The 21,669-nt window shown below is 43.2% G+C and overlaps 1 protein-coding gene across 1 annotated transcript in view; it reads left to right on the top strand.

Moving 5' to 3' along the window:
- Positions 1–10,891: 10,891 nt before the first annotated feature.
- The window catches only part of LOC311255402 (plexin-A2-like), a 90,631-nt gene continuing 79,853 nt past the window's right edge, over positions 10,892–21,669 (top strand). Inside the window, exon 1 of the mRNA XM_084349846.1 lies at positions 10,892–11,176. The gene's annotated coding sequence lies outside the window, so the exon portion shown is untranslated. The remainder of the gene's footprint in view (positions 11,177–21,669) is intronic.

A 21,669-nucleotide genomic window follows, 5' to 3' on the forward strand; every position in this document is an offset into this window, starting at 1 on the left:
AGACATTTTTGCTTCACTTCTTCATTTTCTCTCTCCACTCGGCGACGGTGCACCCCTGCCCCTTTCTGACCACACCGACTCGCTCCAGCTTACACTTAAGAACCCAATTTCATATTTCACCACATTAATTTGCAGCCCCAGGGAAGGTTTCAGTCTATTCCTGCTGAATATTTACACATGCAGTATCTTCCTCTGACAAGAAAATGCCAATTTACGGGGCACACACATTTGCTTTCATCCAATAAGCCAGATGCAAATGAATTCCAGTAAAGAAGGTCAAACGTATTCAAGATTTTCTGAGCCCTCTTTAATAAAAAGGGTCTGATGTTGGTCTAAATATGGAAGTGCTTTAAAATACGACGCACAGTGCACTGAGTGCTGGCTCGTAAAACATTCCTAATAGCCTTCGACGTTCCTCCCTGACAACAAAATACGGGATCTCTTAAGCTCTCTTTGAAATCGATGAAAATCTAATCAACTTCAGAAGAAAACAGGCTTGACATTTTCTGTCATGCATGCCCAGGACCCAAACGTGTGCAGTGGGCAGGCTACCAGAGCGATTTGGCGTAAAGAGAGCATCCTGCTCCACAGGGTACGTGTGTGGGGGGAAATGCTGAGCTAGCTGATCAAGTTCTGTCCACCTGTTCGCAGAGGGAATGACCTCCAGGAACAGGTAGACATCGCAGCAGGGTAAGTTCATGCTCAAGCCAAGCATGCAGGCAATGCACAGCGGAGTGATGAAGCCATAATGTCAGTGTGGGAAGAGGGGAGTGAACTCAAACCCAAAGTGTAGTTTGGAGGCAGGGACGTGTCAGGAAGTGAGCTGGAGAGAAAATACCCTGAAATGTTGGAAAGACAAGGTGCCATCTGGTGTTTTGGGCAAAACTGAATATTCTATAAAATAGAGTAACTCAAAAAGGCACGTCAGGACCGGCTGAAATGAACTGTTCTGACATTAAACGTCATTCTATCCAAGTAGATTGTTTTGTACAGATTATATTTAGAAAGTACTTGTTGTGGACTGGAACATTCCCCCCCGTGGCCGACAAGATGTTGTCCTTATCCCTAAATGCTTTTCTTATCCTCAGTCGTCGAGGATGCAGCCTTTCTGCCTGAGGCATGCTGCATTACAGTTTTTCGGATGACATCATGTGTGTTGACATCAAGTACATGTTTAAAAACCCTCGTGCAGAGGTTTTAGATGTAAAACAAGTCTGCTGGAAACATTTAAAAGTGAGCTGGAGAGTTTTCAATCAACTCACTGAGTTTTAGTGTTACCATTAGCGAGCTCGAGCTAATAAAATCTGCCGGCGACAGCTCTTACTCAGCCTATTAAGACAGTCGACAGCTAAAAATAAGGAGCCTGCTTTTGTCCAAGTGTATCTGAAATCAAAGACCCATTGTTTTAAATCTATTGCTTATTTCTAGTGGCAGCATGATTATTATAGACTATGTACAGTACTGTATGTGCTGTGGAAACAGGGAAAGATTGACAGATGCAGCAATGTATGTATCCTGTGCACTTATATTTATATTTATATTTATAAAGATCTTATCTTATCTTATCTTATAGTAACTAAGGCTTAATAAACAATCATTTGGTGCATCTCAACAGTTTAACAGCTGGTTATATATAACCAGCTGTTGAACACGTGCATCAAAGTTTGTTTGTATCTCATTCTCTTTAATGTGGAAAGAGGCTGTTTTACCGGATAGTTGTCTGTTATTTACTGGTTTTGATGCTTCTATCAACCATCCTCATTCCAAGTCTTGTCCCATATTACTCAGAAAGGTCGATGCCATAGTTTGACTTGAGTACTAGCTGACTAAAAGTTACTTTGACAAACTGTTTTTTGTTGCAATTTGTGTTGTTTATTGGTTTTGATGCTTTTCTAACTACAATCTGCGCTGGAGGTTTCTGAAAATACCAGCAAATACAAAGATTTGTTGAATTATTGTTCGCCTTTGTGATTAGTTATAATGATAACTCAACACAAACATCTCACCTTCACATACATATCTCTTGTAGCTTATTATTTTTGTTTTATTTTTACTCTTTGTGACAGTGTGTTATAATCGTGTAACTCTTACTTGTCCCCGTTGTATCAGTGTTAACGAGGCACTCGGCTCTCAGTTTCCCTTGGATAAATAAATCTTGAATGCAATTATTCACACAAAACAATTCTGTGGTTATTCTTAAATAAGAAAATGTGCAATTCATCCGTATTTGAAGCAAATTGGAGGCTATATATTGGAGAGGAAGATGCATTTTTGGTCCTGGAAAGGAACCAGAAAACATGGATGTGGCTCGACGTGTTTAATTCCACATTAATGCACTAAAAGTTTGGATCGGATTAATATCAGCTCATCATCACGACAAAACTCTTTTATTATTCCACGTCTGCTCGGTAATGTCAATATTTACAGTATTGATTTGTTGCATTATAAGTGCTCGAATAAATAGGAGGACACAAAATGTCAGCAAATGTCAGCTGATGAAAATGCATGACTGATGGGCGGACTGTGTGTTTTCATATCACATTCACACACAATTGGCTCCCACTGTCTGCCTCCCCCTCCTTCCTGCTACGGGATGCTGCATCCTGCAAAACACCTCCAGAGTCAGTGAGGGTAATAAACTGATGATAAACACTGTGCTCACGTAAACAGATCAGAGGACTTCATTTCACAGAGGAAAGGGTCAATTTACTTGAAATTCAATCAGCGGAGGAGGTGGATTGTTTGTAAGACTCAAAGAGGCGGAAATCTTTTCAAGTCTGTCAAGAAGTTGTGACCGAGCTCTCTGTTATTAGGTTATAATTTGCAGCTTAATTTAATTTGTGAAGCGAGTGAACTGAACGTGAACAGTGTGTGTAATACCTGAGCTGTTTGGACTTGACACATCCTCTTGAACTGACTCTTAGGATCGAAACTTTTCGATTCGGATTTCACTTCTTTGCTCTACCTTCAATGACACAGTGACTCACTCCTTATTCACCGTAGAAAAGCTTTCACAAGATAAGTGGTTCACATATTTAACAGCGATCCTAATAACCCTTTTTTTTGGTCTGATATTATCTTTTATTATAATTTTTTTCCTTTTTCACGATGCCTTCAAGGATGTGTTCAACCAGAAGTGAAAATGACATACAGGTAGTCAGGTGTTATTAAGTCTCAAGGAGCTCAGAGTACTGAAAACTGATTGGAAAAGACGTTTTTTACACCCTCGACGCATGATCCAGCTTGTGTACCCACTTCAGAAGAGGTGCGCTTTAATGCTTTTGTCTTTAAAAAAGGTTCGGGATCTCTGGGCTTTCGGACACTTGGATAATGCCGGACGAGCTGTATGGAGCCATTTTAGTTTCCTTAAAGTTGTTTTTTTAGGTTTTAAAACAAGTCTCCAGCTTCTTCAGTTGTTTAGGAGAATGCTGCGACACTGTTTTGCTGTGAAGCTCCAGAAAATGTTTTGCTGACTACAAAACTTCACCTGACTTTCCATCATGCCGAAGGGTGAGTAGATGATGACTGAAGAGCCAAGCAGTCGTACTTTTACTTTCCCATGTCCTCCCTGTAAAGCCTGCTATCTAAACATGTTAAAACAATGCACTTCTTTTCTCTGCTTTGTTTAGAAGTCTTCTGAGTGGAAAAGAAATATATTTACAAAAGAACAGAAAGAAAACAAAAAGAAGGAGATTGTCAGCCTGCTTTCCCTCTGCCTAAACAGCCTGGGTTAAAACCTTTTTAATGAAATAAAAGCAATTTTGTCCTTAGCAACAATGAATGGGCTAATTAGCCTCCAAACAAAATGATCAGAGAGCCAGTGTGAGGGTTTTAAAGGGATGCAGTCCACGGGCCGCCAGTTGAAAAGGTCTGGCTTTCACATTAAAGTGTAATTATTAAGAAAAGTATTTATTCTTTCTTTGGATCCCCATTAGCCTCCACAAAGTTGCCTCACGTCTGCCAGGGGTCTACATATAAAACAATACCCGAAAACTAGAATGGCACTCAGTAGAGACGCCTCCGCCAAGGCCTAACAGTCCTCTTTTGTACTCAATCATAGACACAAGCCGCCAAAACACGCCAGATGTTTTTAATCAAGATCCGTGCATTATTCCCAGAGAAATTAACGAAAATGTCAAAAAATGGCATCTCCCAATGCTAAAGAAAGTGAGAAAAAATTATTGGATCGTACCAAAAGTTAATGAGATCTATTCTGGCATCAACTGCATGTTTGCGCTGTGATTTTCTTAAAGCTTAATATAAGAGGCAGCCCATCGTCAGAATAAATGTTGGTAATGTTTGTTTCTGCAGATCCACAGATAATTTAAAACTTAACATGTCTTTATGATGACTTCAGGTTAAACTTTCTATATTTCTCTCGTCATAACGCTGCGCTTGTACTCTGGTTAGGTTTAGGCACAAAACCACCTGTTAGGTTAAGAACAGATCATATTTTTGGCTTAAAATGCCTGTTTCTGTCACCGCAAACAGCTGTTTGCTCGCCTTCCCCTTAAAAATATATTTTTTTTTCTCACCACAAACGTTTTCCTGAGGTCTCATCAAAAATAGCCATTGGTGTCAAGCTTACAAATGTTAAAACACAGTCAGGAACTGTGGTCACTGGCTTGGCGGCCTTGTCGTCTGCGACCTTCTCTTCCCAAAATAAAAGTCAAGTAATAATCGTGTGTAATTTGAACGTGAAATGCAAATTTGGTAGGTTGCCTACCTGTGTTTTGCAGAAACGTTAACTGCCAGCATTTTCCACTGGCGACCGACCACAGAGGCGAGCACGGAGATACATTTAAGGTGATCAAAATAAGAAACCAGCCGAATAAAGCCGGTAATCCTGATGTGTCTTAAAAGGTTTTTGTGTAAATCAGGTGACGCTCGTGTGTTTGCACATTGCTGGGGTGTGAATCCAGAGGAATTTGTATGACTAAAATAATTAATTGTTCATCCAAATGCATCAAGCCGGTGTTGTTGAACACGGAAATTAATCGATGTAATGAGATTGAGTGGAAGCATCAGGGCTCGTGTTCTTGGAGGCAAATTTCCCACGGGAAATAATAATACAAGGTACGCAGACTTCTAAACAAAAGTCAAAGTGTTTCATTTGTAAAATCAGCGCTAATTATTTTACAATACAGATGATTCTATCTTCAATGTGAGTTATTACTGAGCAGGTAATTTAAACTAATTGCTTCATTACCACTGCAAGCATGGGACACATTTTTCACATTTCTGGTGTGTGTTTGTTTCAGGGGACCATTTTCCAAACAATGACTGCAACATGCACGTGGGAAATAAATGACAAAGTACAGATTTATGCAAACAAGGACATCATCATCTTGGAAGTTGGGAGCATCATGAGATGTTGGCAGCTCTGGGTGCATCCGGTCCTGCCAAGTGTTGTCTTACTACTAAACCGCGACAACACGATCATCTGAGTCAGTGACCTCCCCCCCACAACACGACTGCTCTGGCTCATCACTGATCCACAGGTTTAAGTGCGTCTCTTGGCTTTCTCTGAATGTATATTTCAAGCCCTGCCCCCATTTTTGTAGAAATGTCAACATGGTAAACACACATGACACACAACTGCAAACATTTTATCCTGGGGTTGGGCTGTGATCTTCTGTGACTTCTTGAAACAAGATTCTTGTAAAAGACATACATGATAACTTGCTAAAAGTACGAGGCTAACAGGTCCCACGCAAGAAAAAAAAAAGTCTTTACACCGTTTGCAAAGCTGGGCTGTAAATGTAAAAATAGCAGCTAACAGAAGAGCAGCTGGTAGAAGTGTTTTTGTGAAACTCTGTCATAGAAGTGTTATATTGATGTGTGAGAGGTTGAGGCTGGACCTTTGGGGTCTTCAGCTTCTAGCTGAGTCTTTTCTCTGACTGTTGGTGAGTGTTGGATTTTGACTGCTGGTCTTGTTTGGCAGATATCATGACAGTTTACCTTGTTGCATCACACAGCACAGCAGGCTCTGTAGCTCATACATCTGCAGCTCAGCTTACAACTTTTCAGCCACTGTTAGTCGTCTCATAGTGCTTTTAAAACGCAGTACGTAAGTGGTGATGGTTGCTTATTTTAAATAGAGTCTGAACCGTGTGGACCTTTTTCTGTTTAACACGGATGTTACACGTATATTTCTGTCTGTGAGCACACAGAGTCAGACAGAAGTAAAAAATGCTGTTTTGCTTCCAAGCCAAACGATACTTATCACAGTGTCTTTCAAACAGTCATCTATTCAGCAACAGTTTTGTCACCTAAAGGAGAAGGCTGGCATATTCTATATTTTTGTTGTTGTCAATAAATCTCTTGAAAAGACCAAACTGAACAACGTGTTACCGTCTCTCAATACTTTTAGTTTCCCAGTCTGTCTGTGGTCGACCCAATAGCCAGAATACATTTTGGCAAACCACGGATATGTTTCTAGGTTCAATTTTAAATGTTTTCCTGTGACAACACTGTACTTATGATCTAGTTAGGTTTAGGCACAAAACCCACTTGGTTAGGGTTAGGAGAAGATCTTGTTTTGGCTTTAATCACCTGTTTTTGTCGCCACAAACACGACTGGAAATTGTCCCGAGGTCTCCTTCAATAAATAGAGTGGCAACCCAAGTCTGCACTCACTGGCTTGGCTCTTGCATCTAACTCCGACACGGTCCCTTCAGTCTCCCATGAAAGTCAGGTCATAGACATGTAAAGTGAACGTGACATGCTACGTTTTGTAGAAATGTCAATATGGTACGTAGCCTATGACACATACAAATGTGAACCCATCAGCGGTTTGCAGAAACATTTTATCGTGGCGACTGGGCTGCTGTGGCACTCAGCCCCGAGCCCATTTGTCGCAGAAGACATACATCTTGCAAAACAGGTCACAAACCAAGTAACTTCCTCAGACAGCTGATCACTGTGGTTATTGGCAAACATTGTTCTAATAGAAGCTCATACTCAGTCTTTTTTTAACAGGCTGGACTAATTTTGTGCAAGTCAAAAGTAGTAGCTTTCCGAGTTGCCATTCCCGCCTTCAAATCTAGAAGCGAGCATCTGCTCGGAAAAAAAACATGGACACTCGCTGCAAACGGGTGTTTCAATGGAAAAGTCCAACTACAGCAGCTGATTTAACAGTTGAGGGCACTCAAGAAAAGACAGGAGGAGTCGGCTGCTAACATACTCTCAAAGACTTCTATCAAGCACAGATCAGCTGAATGAAAATGAAAATGACAACTATAAATTGTAATTACTGCACGTTTCACAAACACCCTATAAATTAAAAACTGATGAGGAAAGATGAGGACTGACTTGGATGAGTACTTTTCCGCATCGGAGGTCGTTTTTATCCGAGTATTTACGTCAGCAAGACGGGCTATGAGGGATCAAAATGAGCTGCAGTGGCCACTTTTATGTTGATGAAGGAAAAAGTGCAGTTCTGTGGCACAAGGTTGTATTTTTAATAGTTGTTGGACAACAAAGCAAGAAACAAACTTTATCAGGCTTTTGTAACAGCCACCAAGGACGTTATTAACCCGACCACGAACTGTCTGCCTAACCTGAAAAACACACCTGTTTTTTTTCCATTTTGTTTGGGCGGAAAACATCTCAAAATGTTTCCACGGACGACAGAGAAGAAAAAAAAAAAGTCTATGAAAAGTCTAAACAGGAACAAATGACAAAGGGACAGATAATTGTTTTCCAGCACAAGACTCCTTTTGATGAATGTCTCATTACAATCTGGAGATGATGGATGTGCGTTGGAAACAACCTGGTGTGTGTGTGTGATATGTGACTGTTTAGGCAAAAATGAGGGATATGAGGGCCTCTCAATCCTATTCTTTGCACAGTGAGGTGTAACGGTTCGGAGTGGAAGGTTTTAATGGCTTTCAGTTGTTATTATTCTGCGTGTTATGACAGCTTGATTGGGCCTGCGGTCTTCTTTCATTGCTGTTCCATTTGCATGCACCTCCCTTTGCCTCCTTCCACAGCTTTGTGTTGTTATGCTAATTCTCCTGAAGTAGATCGCATCTAGCCGGCTGCTCCACTTGGGTCCTGTCTGTGGGAGAGGCCCGGAGCAACGGCATAATAATCATAATGAACACATCTCTACCGTGTACAAGGTTACAGTCAGGGTGTCATTCAGGTTGAGAGTTCATTTCAGGAGGAGCACTCGAGCTCAATGATCGCGGCATTTTAACCCATCAGGTGCCCCTCTGGTCGGCTGGAGTGCCTCCCCGGTGTGACATTACAGCAAAATGGAGTGTGTAATTTTACTATTCATAACCAAAGTTCAGGATTATCACCGCTTTCTTTCTTTCTTTCTTTGTATTACAAGTTTTCTGATGTTTTCTTTTATATGCAGATGAAGCTGTCTAATTTACTAACTCTCAAAATCAAGCTGGGCACGAAAAAACATTTTTTTCCACAGTATTGTCTCCATTTTAAGGTTTTTTGTTTTCTTTTTAAATGTTTTTTCTTCATCAGAAGTGAAGGCCTGAGGACAGAGGTCAGCAGAGTTGTAAAATAGACATCATATAAAACTCGGGAGCATCCTGTACAAGCACTTTAGTTCTTTCTGTAATAATTGGTCATTAGCACAATTACAGATAAGACCCGAAGCAGGGGACATCCTGTACCCTTTCTGCGTGATGCCACAAAACAGGTAGCAATTGACATTATTTATCTTGAAAGTACTCGCACAACCAAATTACTCTGATTTCGAGGGTGAAGTGAGGCTCTCAGCCTGACCGATCAACCACGACACTTTCAAATAGCTTTTTAAAGCTGTAATCTGCACTGTAGCTGCTGAGCCAGAGAACATGCATCGAGGGTTTGAATTACATCTTTTCAAATCAATATGGGATCTCTGGGCATCCAGACAAGCTGTATGGAGCCACTTCATGTTGGTTTCTTTTTTCAGTTTCAGAAGTTGTGTAGGAGAATGCTGCAAGGACATTTTTAAGGACATTTCCGTCCGTTGTAGTGGTGATAAAACGGCTATTTTTCACCGGAAGTCGGACCATCTCCAACCGTGAGTGTGGCGACCAAAACAGGTGTTTTAAGCGAAACCACGATGCCTTCTGAACACTAACTAAGTGTTTTTTGCGCCTAAACCGCACGGGGCCGTGACAAAAGAGAGATAGAAACTTCAACCTAAACAGACAACAGGTTGCAACATAAAGAATCCAGTTTCAACATCCATTTTGTAACTTATCTGTGGTTTTGCTGAGACGTGCTTGGCTAACATTTATTCTGGCCATTGGTTTGGTGAAGATCCATTTTCTAAGTAAGTTGACGAGCTGGGAATGTGACTCAAAAATCAATGTACTTAGAAAAATTGGACCCTGAAACATTACAATAAATTCTCAAAATCAACAACGTGTGTTTGCACGGCGGCTTGAAAGCTCAGTCAAGACTGCACTCGTCCTTGAATTGGACAGTGGAGTGAATATAACAATCCTCGACATCTCAGGTATTCTCACAGTCTTCATTGATCAAGACTAAAAAACAGCTCCAGTGCGTATTTAATACGAGCATGAATCATCAGGCTCAGCTTGGCATTTACTGTAACTCAAATATAACGAACTTCAGCCCCCTTTGCTAAAACGATTAACATTTTGGGGAGAGGTAGAAAAGTCACATCCTCAAATACCATCAAACTTCCCTCCAGCTGTGCGTGCATCTGCACACCTATTCCCAGCCTGCCTCCAGTGTATGCTTTCACACGTGTGTGTACATCTGCAGGCTTTGTGTGGTTTGTATGTGTGTAACAGATCCTCATGAACCCCGGCACCTGACGCCGGGCCAGTGAGGAGCATAGCAGCCATCTGGTCAGCCCTGAGGGAGTCCGGCGGCCACCCAGAGCCGCTCGGCCCTAACAGGTAGCCCGTCTGACAACCCCAACTCATCTCCAACCCAGCAAACGGGAGATAATGAGGGGCAGACAGCTGGCCGTTGGAGCCTGCTTGCCCCCCTACCAACACCAGGAAAACTGTCAGGAATGAGCTTTTCAGCCGTGTAAGCAGTTTCGTAGACGCATTGCTGACGTGCTGTGTCCTTCAAAGTCTATTCATCATACAATACACCCTCCTGCTCAACAGTCAGACTTGTTTTTGAGTGTTTACCTGAAGCAAAACTCAATAATTAGATTTGTGTGAGAGGAGAGCTGTTTGATAGACGTGTGGTTGCACTTTCCAGCCTACAGATGGCAGTATTTCAACAGAAACTTAGAGTGCGTGCTGCTGTTTGCATTTATGGACTTCTTAATGAGAATAAAACGCACATGAATTAATTGTAAAATGTTTGAATGGTTATATTTCTTGCTATGTAAAGACTCAGAATGGGCCTGGCTGTCCGTCTCTGTCCGACTTTCTGGTGAGTGCTGCTGCTCACACTCTCCAAAAAAAACACATTTTTTTTTTACATTTACCACAGAAGATGTGTGGTTTTATGCAACAATAAAAGCCCATTCGCACACATGGAAGGCAGACAAATACATGAAGATAGCAATCACTTGACAAATAGGCCTATTTTAGACACTGACATCAGCTTCATCCTGCGTGGAGCTGATAACATTTGAAGGCTGGGTCCATTCCCTTTTTGAAAAATACATGCACATAATAAATCCATTGATTGGGGGAAATGTGTGTTTGGATCTGCCTGGATGCACGAATCTAACAAAACACTGTGAAGAGTCCACACGCCTGAGAGACACAGAATAAAATGTAAGGCATGGCGCTCAAGTTGTGCCAAGAGGATGACGCCACGGAGGTCTTAAAAGCGCACACTGTACGTGAGGTGCAAGTGAACCGATGGGTGACTTCATGTAGCACCAGGAGAGAGAGAGGGAGGGAGGGAGAGAGAGAGAGGGGGAAGAGAGAGAGAGAGGTTATGTGGCTGCCTGTTACAGAAGATGATCAATCCCTGAACGAGGTGGGAGGGTCACTTGATGCCGGCTCCTTCTCAGCGGCTGACGGAGGGATGCTCACTGCTGTCCGGATGACTTCACGGGCGGCGCGTAGAATAAATTAACCGGCAGTTTATCTCCACACACATCCGCTGACTGCCTGGCGCGGGACGTTCAGCCACCAACCCCCCTCCCCATCCCCAAAAATCCCTGCGATATAACCGGATCTGCGCTATTCATGAATGAGTCTCCTCTTATTTCAAGGTGAGTAGTCCATCCTTTACTACAGCAGCCCCGGCGGAGCGCGCACAAGGGTAAAGTTTGCTCGACTTTACGCGCCGCGGACGCACCGCGAATCGAGGTTTTTTTTTTTTTTTTTGCACAAAATGTTGCATGAGAAAAAAAAATTATTGGATTATTTCTCTGCTCTGCCACCTGTAACAACCCAACAGATGCGGGGCTGATGCTCTGGAAGACAGAGCGGCTGTAAATGCCTCACCACAGGCGAGCGAGGCAGAGCGGCTCTGTGCAGGTTTTGGTGCAAATTATCAGGAGGAGAGAAAAAAAAATGTTTCACTTCCTAGAGCAGGTTTTTTCCCCCCCTCCACCAGCCTCTCTTTTGCACATGTGGATTATCCTATCAGTTGGTTCATCAGGAGAATAACAGAGTGGAGGATTTAGCCTGGAGGAGGTAGTCACCCCTTCTCCTGCCTCCTGCAGCCGGAGCCCGTGCAGCCTTGGCAGCCTGGGCAGAGCAGAAGCCACTGGGACGCTGATAAGGCTGGGCAGGCGCTGAGATGGAGCTGAAAGAACTAAAGCACACACAGCTGTAGCGGTGCCAACCTCAACAATGCTGTTGACCAAGTGCATCCTAGCACCTCTCTCTCTCTCTCTCTCTCTGTGTGTGTGTGTGTGTGTGTGAAGGGCTGGTTGTTGGATGCACGCTCTCTTTGACTCTCACCCCTCATGCAAACCAGATGAAGCCCTCTCCTCCTCTCTGTATACTCTTTCTGGTCCGGCTTATCTGGCCGGCCAGTTGGACTAGCTTTTATTCTCCTGGCCCCTCCAGAGTGAGTAAAGCCTCTCACGGAGAGAGAGAGAGAGAGGGAGGGGAGGGAGGGGAGAGAGATTGGCTTCTCTCCTGGCGTGTTCATGCCAGTCATGCGCTCCGCACTTTATCAGTTGCCTACTAATTTTAGAATTTAAATGAATCTCCACATTAGTTCTGTCTCTCTTCGTCTGCTGTGCACGAAACAGAGGTTTGGTTTGTGATGATTTCTGTTCATCTAAGGAGTTTGAGTCATGCAGGTTAGGTTTTAATCAGTCTGGACTTCATTAGTAGACCCAGTTTTAAAAGGTCAGTTCATCCAAAAATACAAAAAAAGAGAGATGTTTCACCTATTGTTCCTTGTGGATTCGAGCCAAACAGATAGCTTTGGTCTTACAAGCCAAGACTTGAAGATATCTGTACCCGAGCCCGACGATACAAATATTCCAATGTCGACAAGTCTTAGTCTTATTGTCTAGAGTGACATCAGTGCACTGAAAGAGCAAACTTGACTTAAACTCAAAATGTAAGAGTTATAAATCACCGTAAACATATTTTTTCGCATTATTTTCTGGAAAACCAGAAAGTTTCATATCGGTTGATATCAGACAACATACACGCCGATACGATATATGTAAAAGGCCAATATCGGCCAATGGATATACATCGGTCATACAACGGGGCTGCGACTAACAATTATTTACATTGGAGATTAATCTCCTGTGTTTTCTTGATTAACTGAGTTGTTGTTTGGTGTCCAAAATGTCAAAAAATGGTTAAAAAACGTCGATCAAAGCTCAAGATGACCTCCTCAAATGTCATCCACAACCCAAAGATATTCAGTTTACTGTCATAGAGGAGTGAAGAAACAAGAAAATATTCACATTTCAGAAGCTGGAATCAGATAATTATGTCTTTTCTTTCACTCAAACCGATTAATTGGTTATCAAAACAGTTGGCGATTCATTAAAAAGTTGACAACTAACCAATCAATGATAGGACATCTATGTCTTAGTAACTATTCCCCTCTAACTCACTGTGACCAGCTTTCACAGGAACTACTGTTAAAGAAATCATTCTGATGAAATCTGCGGTCTGTGGTTCATCCAGTGTAACCTGGACATATTGTTTCTGGAATGACGAGTCGCGGTCGAGGTTTCCAAATGCCTTTTTTTTTATTAGTTTGAGGCGCTGAAACACATTTACACTTGTTGTTTTTGGGCTGTGACTGAAGTTACAGGTGCAGATGTCAGTTTAAAGGGTGAGTTCGCACACAAATGAAATTGAGTCATTGTCTACCTCATACTGATGGAAAGCTGGATGAAGTTTCATCCTCTGTGGAAAACATTTGTGGAGCTTCACATCAGTAACAACTAAACAACTAAAGCAGATGGGGACTTGTTTTAAATTCAGCTCGTCCGGCACAATCCAAGTCTCTGGAAGATCCCAAACTGATTTAAAAAGACGTTATTTGCACCCCTTACACACGACTTTCAATTGGCATTTTTGGGTGAACTTATCCTTTAATAGCTGGCCACTACTAGGTTTAAGAGAGAAAATGTAATTTGTGTGAGAATTATATATTTATTCAGTTTCCCACATCGTAGAGACAGACTTGTTGGATTGTTTATTGATTTCACTTCGCTGAGTGTCGTCTTTTAACCAGTTTTTGTAATGACAGTTTCTGAATGTGGCGGGTTTTGCAGGTGAAGCTGCATTGTTTTGGACTCTTTTGATCCCGGAGGCGACGCCTGAGCAGTGTAGGTGAAGTAATTTAGAACATCTGTCTCTGTCGTTTTCACCCACAAGCCAGGAGTTCAGTGTTATCTTCACTTCTACAGAGATTAATGAGCTGCACAGTCGGTTTGAGTAGACAGAAAAATAAAAGGAAGAAAAAGCTGCAACACAACTCGGCTACAGCTGCGCAAAAGTAGAAAAAAAAAATCAAACAGCTTTTGATTTAAATGACCACCAGTTCAATGCGTGACATTGATTTTTGGAGTAATTTGAATATCGGGGAGCGCGACGATGTGGGTCAGGGGCAAAGGCGACGCACAGCCGCTGCAATACTACATCAGGCGAATTAGTGTATGTAACACAATTACACGGTGTGTGAGTGCACAGCAGCTCACTGCTCCTACCCAGAGCTGGAGACCCCCCACCTCCAGCCCTCGCCGCCTCCCCCCACCGTTACCCCCGTTGCCCACAGAGACACTGATTAAACACGACTGTTCAGATGCTACAGCCCGAGGAAGAAGACGAAGGAGGAGAGCCCCCAGTGTGTGTGTGTGTACTGTGTGTGTGTGTGTGTGTGTGCATCCATACACATGTACTTGCTATATGCATTTACTAGTGAGTCTTTACATAGGAGTGTGTACATTAGAGAGCAGCAGAGACGGGATGAGAAGAGACGCAAACAGTCACATGAAACCGACAGTGACGGGGGGGGAAAGAGAACAAAATACTGCAGATCATCAAGCACGACCGGCATGCTGTTGTCCTCACTTTTCTCTCTCTCTCTCTCTCCTTCATCCCTCTTTCAATCTTCACGCTTCCTCTTGTTTCAGTGTGTGATCCAGGCCTGGAGGGAGGTGGATGTACAGGTAGATAAAGGTGGAGAACAGGGACGAATGCAGGGGGAAGCGAGAGGTGGAAAAGATAGCGAGAGCAATGAGGAGAGAGGGAAGGAGAGGGGGAGAGAGAGAGAGCGAGGTGGCGATGGAGGAGAGGAGTGAAAGGGAGGAGAGGTACAAGTGGAAAGCGTGCAGCTCACCTGCCAGATGGCAGCTTTGGCAGCGCTCAGCATGCAGCGATGGCGGTCTTGCAATATGGCGCGTCGCCTCCAGATTGTCACACCGTTGTTGATACAAACAGTGCAATAACTTTGCTGATGTGTGTGTTTTGCATGATTTTCCCTGGCACTAGTGTAAGCAGACAGCATATGGTCATAGAAAACGCAAACAGACAAAGTTGAGGGATGTCACATGTGTTGTGTTTCCTTGGGGAAGTACAGACACATGACTTTTTAATTTGAAGAGTTTGTAATCTCTTTTGTCTTGAATGGGCACGTGATGATCGGTTCACTCATCGTGAGACGTACCGCTCAGCCGATAAGAACAGTTGTGTAATGTTTACTGTGGCTTTGGAGGAGCTTTTGAAAGTCAGACAAAAGAACCCCCAACCTGAGATAACCCCGTCATCAGGGTTATCTCAGGTTGGGGTTTGAAGACTAAAGATTCTTAACAGAAAGTCTGTGGGTGATGAATTTGAAAGACGTGGATGTTTACCTGGCAGCGGGAGTCTAAGCCCCTGATTCCACCGGGCATGTCTGCGTTGCATTACAGCTGCAGCACGGCTGCCGGTACGGAGCGCGGCCGTTTCTAGAATCAGACAACGCTACGCCACGGCACGTTTCAGCATCGTCCCAGAAGCGGCTCTCCCCTCCGCTCTGCAGCGAATGTGTCCCCGAGCGGGAACAGGATGGAGCATCTGTTCAATTTTCAAAATAAAACACCCTGTGCAGCCTCAGGATTTACTGCAGCACAACGAGTTGGAAGTATTAACAATAAACACACTTAAAACAGACAAATTATTTAACTACGTTGCCTACTCAACCACAGCAGAAGCTCAAGAATCAAGGAAACATTATGAAATAAACACACTTCCTTTTACACTCTGCTTCTGAAATGGTCCTGGTGGGACATGAAGTCGCATGACGGACGTAACAAAACCTTGTTGCACACGTAAAGTCAAAGAAATACGCCCATAGGAATTAAGGCTAAAGATGCTATCAAGTTTCGTGATGAGAAATGTAGGATCCAGTGTTCAGGGACCAAAATTCAATATATCTTCTGCACCAACTTTGACCTTTCTTGAGTCTTGTTAGTCCAGCAACGTAAGGAGGCCAAAAGCCAAACTGCTGATTGCCCTTTCACTAGTTCATCATGTCAGGTTTGGATGGTGCCAGCCGGTAGGAGTTTGGCTAATTTTTAGGGGGGATGGACCTGTTCGTTCACCCGTGACGTTTCAGGGTCATAGCCGGGGCCGTAGCTTCTAACTTGCACAAACCTCATTCAGATAAAGGATCAATGAATCTGCCAGACTAGACTAACATGTCCCTGCACTCTCTCTGCTACTAAGAAGGAGTAGGAATGGCAGGCTAACAAGGGGGATGCATTTTGGTCATTTTGATAGGAAAGCCATCCCTCCTTGAATCGCCTACTGGTGCCAACCTTTGAAAACATAATTACTGATTTCATACATTGGCACATTCAAATTAGCTATCAATTAAAATGTGGCAATTTAATTTGGAAGCAGAAATGCAAATATTGGTCATGGGGAACATGTCATATGACATGGAAAATGTATGGAAATTGGGTCTTAATGTGGTCGAACCGTGGCAAATCTGTCACAACGCTTAAATACTTTCTATTTCTCTCCGTTTGCTCAAACGCCTCCAACTCAAATAATGTTCCATTTCTAGAAAATGAAATCTTTTGTCGTACTTGTTTCATGTAGACAAATGTGAAATTTCCAATAAATAATGACGACATTCGAACAATATCCACATTCAGCAGCCCCTTCACAGAACATCAGCAGCTCTCAAACTTCAAACAACATGTCGTGCAATCTGTACAAAACACTTCGCTGCTTATTTATGGTTGCTGGAACTGAATCATTTTCATGAATGAAGAATTCATTAAAAGTTAAAGGTTAAAGATATAAAATCATGCGCCAGATTCAAACCAAATGAACTAGGTTACAGAAAGAGGACACAACTGAATCGCTTCTCCCTTGTGACTTTTTCTTGCGTGTGATAGCGTCACAGTTTGGTGAGCAAACACCTGCTGAACGAGTTGATCTTTGGGGGGAAAAGTAAGTCATCAGTTATCTTAAACATGTCCCAGAAACTCCTAGACTACATCTGAGACATGTGCAGTGTTCAGCCCTAAGCAGCCAAAAACCTGTTGGGACCGCACTAACTTAATAGAGTTTGAGAATTCAATATTATTTTCAGGATCACGCCCTATCAAGAAGTTACGGCAATGATGGGAAATGTTCTCTGTTGTGTATTCACTGAAAGCTGTTTTCCTCAGTATGTGTTATCTCCGAAGGGGTTTTTGTAAAAAAATAGATAGAAAGACCTGCGCCCCGTTTGCCTTCCGGTGAATTTCTATTTTGAGTGAAAGTCACCTGTGTTTGCAGTCCTGGTAGACCTCTGGATCACTAGGGTGCTGTACTTTAAACCAGGCTATTTCTATTAAAAGACATTGAGGAAATTTGTATGCGTTTGTCCCGAAATCATACTTGGGAGGCGGGATAGAGTTTCAGAGTTAGAATTAGGGACAAGCCGGGCTGGGCCGACCACGGAGACAGACTGAGATAATCTGGGCAGATGCTTGTATTTGTACAGCTTTTGGGTGAATGGCCACCAAAGGCCTTATTTGCACTGCGGATTAAATGTTAAATGGGTTTTGGAGCAGCAGATACTTAGAGGGAAAGTTGTCGAATAGTACGACATGCGCCATCTCTCCTCCTCTTCCCTGTTTCTCTCGCCCTCGCTCGCCGTCTATCGCTGTCTCCTCTCGCTCACAGTGATTTGTCAGCAGTGGAGGTAGCAGCTGTTCCTCTTGCATTGTAATTTCTTTGATCGTAATTATTCGTGCCAGATACCTCCAACCTTGGCATCCTCCACCCCACGAAGCCATATGGGCAAAGAGGGAGGAAGGCGAGCAAACGTACAGGCTTCTGTGGAATAAGTTCTTTGATTTCTGTGTGCAGTGGTGTGGGAATTATGGACATATGTGCTTCACAGCTTCACATGGATGCACTGCATCGCTGTGTTTGATTATTTTTCTCATTCATACACTCGCCGGGGTCTGGTCTCTGTCAAATGTAATGTATTTTTTCCCCGTCAGTACTCGATGATTTATGCAAAAGCAATATGTCCCGGCACATCTGTAACTGAATCAGTCTGAGCAGAAATACAGCTTTGTTTTACAGAGAGAACAATGTCAAGTCAGACAAAAAAGACAGAAACTCAGACAATAAAATTACAGCCGTGCTAGAGGCTGAACATCAGGCCGGTAGTTGCCGGGCCAAATAAAAATGAATGAGTACAAAAACACACAACTGGAGAGCTGTTCGGTACTTGTCTCTGGGCTAGAGCGTCTGGAGCTCGCATTACACCACCCTCATTCTCTATTCCCCTCAGCTGCACTGTCCACAGATCACTCCCAGCCTCGGTTGGACTCCTCTGTTTACCCCTTGTTCTTCGTCTTCTCGGGCTTAAGCGACGTTAAGGATGAGGGGGTGTGGGCAGCCGCTGCAGCACGGCTCACACGTGTACACGCTGTGTGGCTCCGAAAGAAAAACGCAGCTTCGCTCTGTCTTCTTCTGCGGCCCGCTGAATTATAGAAGACCCTCTATTGCACTCGAGCTGCATGGGTTTTCATCACAGTGCTGGAGGTCACTCTGACTTTCCCCTCCATGCTCATCATATATGCAACACGAGGGCCTCGGCAGTTGAGAGGAGCCTGCTTGAGGTCACCATTAACCAGGGAAGACCGACAATGAGATTTATGGAAGAGGAGACTGAGAGCTGAGAAGAGGGAAGGGAGGAGAAAGGCATGCATGGGTAAATCTGACTGTGGCAGCAGTGCCCTTCATCTGGTCCCTGCTCTTAACAGCAATTTCAGATATAGTACTGTATCTGCATGTATAATGCATAGCCCTAAGATAATGGCATGCATTGCAGAAGGAGGCTGCTGACTGTGTTGTGGCGATGTGTTGGAATTGGTCCCCTATGTCACATTTGCCTCTGCCCGGGTCCCTCGCAGCATCCTGCAGTTATTAAGAGCAGAGCGTGTTGCCATGACATAGTGTTGTTTTACTGTTCCCCGCAGACATCTTCCGCTACTCCGCCATCAAGATTAGTGGCTGGCTGGAGACTCCTAAAGCGTGCAATATCTGCGCTGACCAATAAACCAAACAACAAGTGAGGAAAAAAGGCAATTACGGTTTGTTTTTGTTAATATAAAATCATGCCAACAAAACCAAATGAATTTCAAGCGATTCAAACTGGTTTCCAGAGGATACTAGCATCACAAAGTGTTAGCATCATTAGTCTAAATTCTGGTTGTGAGGTTTTTTTTTTCCTCCCCCCGACTGAGACGAATGTCCGGGGGAAGCCCTGCTGCTTAAATTTATATTGCAGAACATAACGGTAAAAATTAACCACAGGCCAACTGTCACAAAATTTCACTGTGCGGCATCAAAGCGGAGATATCCTGTGGGTATCTGCAGTGTGAGCATCCACGCTGCACATCGTGCCCTCCGAGGCCACGCTCTGTGTTTCTGTGAAGGGGCCTTCACGAGGCGGGGCCAGTCGCCCTGGGCTGCCCCCTCCACAACGCAGCCGCGGATAAAACACGGTGGACTGATCACAAAACACTGCTTTTCCTCATAAACCCCACCGGTCCCTTGTGATTCAGTCTGACATTCATTTATAAGTCATCGTTAATAAAGACGGCATTTTCATGTCCTAATTCCCCGACTCATCACTGTAGGTACCAGCGACAGCCCCTGGCTCTGGCTTGCTGGCTCCCTCCTCCCTCCTGTCTCCGCCACGTTTGACCTACTTCTGTCTCCACAACATTGTAAACAGATCTACTAATTGCCTTCATTTATTCATTTGGAAGTCAAGTTATGTTGCGGCTGGCTCCCTCCCAGCTCATTCATGTGTAATGTGTACAACGCTGGCCCTCCCCCCAATGACTCGTCCATGTGTGTTTGCAGGAAACCCCAGACAAAGGTTTCCCATCAGGCCATTTTAGTTAGAAGCGCAAACATTGTAAAGTACATCGCCATTAAGTGCTGCGGCTCAAACTTTTTCCTTGAATCTGAAATGATCTCTAAGAAGAAACTTTATAAGCCTACTCTCAACTTCCATCAGCAGCGTCGTTTGTTAAACCTACTGACACAAAAAAGCCTGCGTGCTTCTGCCCAGCCGGCTCGAAATCATGAGGAGAGAATCTGTTATGACTATTGTAGTTCAGGCGCTTTTCCGCCCCCGTGGTCTCATACTGTTATTGCTTTTGTGCAGTCTTATAAATCTAGGCCACAAAAAATAACAGCAGCAACAAGAAAAAAAAAACATTTTTTATCACCTCTGATGTGAGTGACAATGACTCCCATTGTTGACTAAGTGTGAGAGCAGAGATGCTTCTCCTGACCTTTAGAAAGATCGTGGCATCATCTGCTGACGGCGCTCCCGGTCTCACACAAATCTATAATCCAAAACGTAAACAAGATAAACCAGAACACCGCGCCGTTTGTGCCAAATCTGTCTTTCTTTTGAATCTTGGTTTTGAAAATATCTTGTGCGTAATGTGAATCCTTCAAGAATACATAGTTATGATTTTTTTTTTTATGTTTTATGAATCCATTCAGGCTTACAACACGGAGGTGCAACTCCACAAAATTGCCAAAACAGTCAAGTTATGAGTTTTTGAAATACCGTCAGTTATAGTATTCACGACAGCTTATTTGAAATTACACAACACCTACTGCAAGTTGCAAATAACGCTGCAAAGATTCATGAATTAAAGGAGACCTACTATGTTTTTTTGTGTTTATCCTTTCCTTCACTGTTTTATTTTCTTGTGCATATAAAAGATCTTGAAAGTTAAAAAGGTGATAGTCCGCACCAACAGGAGCTCCTCTCTCCCACAGAAAACACTGCTCCTGAAACGCCTCGTCAGTAGTGCCGCCTTTAATCTTGTGACTTGTCACCGTGTCAAACATTTTTATAATTAACGCCTCATGGCTAGTTTGGCACAAACTGATTTAGCTGCTCTGTTGTCGTTAGAGGTTCTGGGACAGGCGTGTGTGAGCTGACCAATCAGAAGAGACTGGGTCTTCAGGAGGCGGGGCCTTAAAGAGACGGGAGCTAAAACAGAGCGTTTCAGACTGCGGGGGAATATGTTGCTGAAGGATGAGAAAACTGATATTCGCCAACTATAGTATGATATATGAACGATTAATCCATTTCAGTCAAAAGTCTGTGAATCCTTTTAAATGTGAATATTTTCTACTTTTCTTTACTTATGGACAAAACAAGACATTTGAGGGTAACAAGCGACAGTGAAAATAACTCTTGCAGCCCCATTGTATTGGCGTGACAGCACAGATGCCTTAAAGTCTCGGCTTGTAAGATCAAAATGATCCGTTTAGCTCAAATCCAGAATTTATAAGGGGGAAAATAACTCTTTTCGTATTTCGATGAACTGACCCTTTAAAAATGGGTATGTTAGTGAGTTCAGATTGGTTGAACTTCACCTACATGACTAAAAATCCTTAGATGGACAGAAATCTTCACAAACCAAAACTTTGGGAAAACACTGATCAACATTTTCCACCATTTTATGACATTTGATAGACCAAACGACTGATCTATTAATAAAAAATAAAGTCAACAGACTAGTCGACAATGAAAATAAAAAAATCAAAACAACTTTTAGTCGCTGACAAAACTTCATGGCATCGAAACAGTGAAAATGATGCACACGGGCATCCGAACAAAGACACCTCCCCTGTGAACATTTGAGTTCATCTCTGATGGCAGATGGGTCAAACAAACAAGAGGGAGAAAACAGCTAACCATCCCTTCTGTTCCATGAATCATGCCTAACGGGGCGCTACAGAAGCT

This window comes from Pagrus pagrus (genome assembly GCF_965226575.1).
Source record: "Pagrus pagrus genome assembly, chromosome: 3".
NCBI lineage: Eukaryota > Metazoa > Chordata > Actinopteri > Spariformes > Sparidae > Pagrus > Pagrus pagrus.